Below are 3,093 nucleotides of genomic sequence, written 5' to 3' on the forward strand. Positions count from 1 at the left end.
TGTTATTGACAAAGACACACACCACCCCTCCGGTCTAACCGGAGGCTGCTGTTCTGTCTTGCCGATGCATGGAAAACCCAGCTAACTGTATATTATCTATGTCCTTGTTCAGCCACGACTCGGTGAAACATAGGATATTACAGTTATTAATGTCCCATTGATAGGATGATCTCAAAAGGAGCTCATCCAGTTTATTCTCACGTTCACCAGTAGAACGGGGGTAAAGGCGGATTGTCCACTCACCGACGCGGTCTTGCCAAGCACCAGGCTCTTCGACCTCGGTAACTGCGTCTCCTCTTCATACGAATGACAGCGATTTGTACCTTGTCCTGGAGGAGCAGTATATAATTTGCGTCCGACTCATTAAAGAAAAACTCCTTATCCAGTTCGAGGAGAGTAATCGGTGTTCTGATGTCCAGAGGCTCTTTTGAAACGATGGCACAAACATTATGTAAAAAAAAATATATATATTACAATTGCGCAAAAAATAAACCACACAAACTAGCACAATTGTCCAGGAGCTCGTAATACGTCGGCCATCCCCTCTGGTGCCATTCATTGAATGCCATTCAACGGCGCATGTGAAGGATGCAAACAAGGTAATGTGGATGGAGAAGGAAATGCATTGCTTTACAATGACCATCAGGTTGTGTATCCTTTCCATGCATACCAAATGTTTGCACTTTTGGTGACTTGACCTACATTGCATACTCTGACTATAATCATAGCGCATGATTTATGGCCTTTATGGGAGGATTCTTATTACATTGCCAGCAGTAAGACCACTCAGTTAATTTTTTTAGAACTCCAAGCACCGAACACATTTATATTAATTTACTTAGGCATTAATCATAGAAACACTAATCGTTCATTCTCTATCTAGGGAATTAGTCCAGGATGGAGCTTGCATGCCATGTTTTTTATGCATACAAATCTGTTCATTTTAGTCTATTCAAACAGACCCCATTTCAAAGGAAACAAGCGCTCATTAAGATCAGGTGTGGCCAATTAGTGGGCAACACACCTGAACCCACTTAACAAGATAGAGGATAGAGAGTTTTGTTGATGCTGAGAATGGAATGTATATGTTTAACTTTCTCTGAAAAAGTTACACAAGTTTTGTTTGTGTACTCTGAACAGTTTAAAAACATGACTTGAAATAGAACCATGAGGAAACCTGTAGGAAACGTTATTCTGAAGTACTGAAATTCCCACTGGTACTGTATATATATTTTTCAGTCCTTTTTTGCAAGACTGAGACTTGTGCAGTTGGCTGACACACATATGAGCGAATAAACACCTTAAAGAGACATGCCGATAAAAATATTATATGAAACCAACAGGAAAGGAAAGCAAAGAGAAAAAAAGAGGGACAGAAGAAAAGAAAACATAATTGAATTTGACCACAAAGACCAACCCTGAAGTTGGAATGCAGTGAGATACACACACACACATTCTCATAAACCTGTACACAGAGGGGGCATTTAAGTGCGGGCATGAGAGAGCAAACAAAATCAGTTGTCTCTGAGGAGGTCCAGGGAAGGGTGTGGGGTAAAACCTCTAGGAGGGGACCAGTGAGGAGCAGTCGATCTGACTGCAAACAGATGGCCTAGACAGAAGTACTAATCATCAATTACCAGAGCAATAAGGGAGGGGAGATAATGATTTATTTTTTGGGTAGTGCGGCTGCAGTACAAATTCAGGCAACTTCATTTTGTTTCCCCTCACACACAATCTTTCAGACTTTCCACCCTCTCGGTTTCTGTTAGGCTAGGTAGGTGGGGCATGGTGGCGAATGGGGCCAAGTGGAGGGGGCTGACAGGCCAGAGGTGGGTGCTTGAGGTGGGGGTAGAGGTGTTGGTGGGGTTCTCTCTCAGCTGCAGCCCCCCCGAGGCAGGTTTGACAGGCGTACTCTGGATCTTGAGTACGTGGCCCATCCTCTTCTTGATCTCAGCAGCCATGGTCATGAAGGCCTGCTCCACATTGGTGGCGCTCTTGGCACTCGTTTCCAAGAACAGGATGCCCAGGGAGTCTGCAATCTCCTCCACTTTCTTTGTGGTTAAGTCACACTTGTTCCCCACCTTGTTGACATTTTCACTGGCATAGCCACTGCTTGACATTGTTGAAGGATTCCTGGTCTAGACTACAATGATGCCCTTGGCTCCTCTGTAGTAGCTGGATGTGATAGTGCGAAACCTCTCCTGCCCAGCTGTGTCCCAGATTTGAAGTTGAATGGTGTTTCTGTCTAATTCTGTAGTTCGTATTACTCCGATTGTGCATGTGTCATCTGCGAATCGGAGTAGAAGACATGACTTTCCAATGTCAGAGTCACCGATCAGGAGCAGCTTGAAATAATCAATCAGGATTCATAATGGATTCATCAAAGTAAATCCCTTCTTGCTCTGAAAAATCTAAGTACTTAGCTAATTCCTTTGATTAAAAAAGTAGCAAGCTAAGTTAACTTGCTGGCAAGGTACTCCTCTAAAACCAGGCCAATTGTCTGAAACCTAAAATGGCTTCCAGTACCAACCAGGAAATAGTAACTCTTAACATTCTTGGAACAACTGAAGAACATGACTATATAGAACCATGAGGAAACCTGTAGGAAACATTATGCTGAAGTACTGACATTTCCACAGAAGAATGTTGTTTAACGTTCTCTTAACTATGAGAATATTCCCAATGTCAAAAATGTTCCTAGAAAATTACCACAATCGAAATTGAACCATGTTTGAACTTGTCAAGTTTTTTGTTTGTTGTCAAGTTCCAAAGAATGTTCCAAAGCAAAGCAACTATCCTGTACCATTCTCAGAAAGTTGTGGGAAGGTAGTATGCAAAATAACCATAGGACAATCCTGCTGTCACCCAAGCTCTAAGAAACATGGCTTTAAAAAGACACAGGTGTCTGTAATCATGGCCAAGAGTGGCCTAATATCATTGGTTAATAATCAAATATTAAAATGTCATACAAAGAACAGCATACAAACAACAAATGGATAGCATACGATCCTAGATTAATTTGATTACACAAGCTTAAACAATTACAATGGCAAAGTCACAATAATCACAAGAATGGCTTCAGATCAAAGTCTT

At 41.8% G+C, this 3,093-nt stretch overlaps 1 pseudogene; it reads right to left on the reverse strand.

Annotated features, from left to right (window-relative positions):
- Positions 1–1,724: 1,724 nt before the first annotated feature.
- On the reverse strand, positions 1,725–2,351 carry LOC139401087 (ras-related protein Rab-1B pseudogene; annotated as a pseudogene).
- Between the last annotated feature and the right edge of the window lie 742 nt (positions 2,352–3,093).

Source organism: Oncorhynchus clarkii, chromosome 1 (genome assembly GCF_045791955.1).
Source record: "Oncorhynchus clarkii lewisi isolate Uvic-CL-2024 chromosome 1, UVic_Ocla_1.0, whole genome shotgun sequence".
Classification (NCBI taxonomy): Eukaryota; Metazoa; Chordata; class Actinopteri; order Salmoniformes; family Salmonidae; genus Oncorhynchus; species Oncorhynchus clarkii.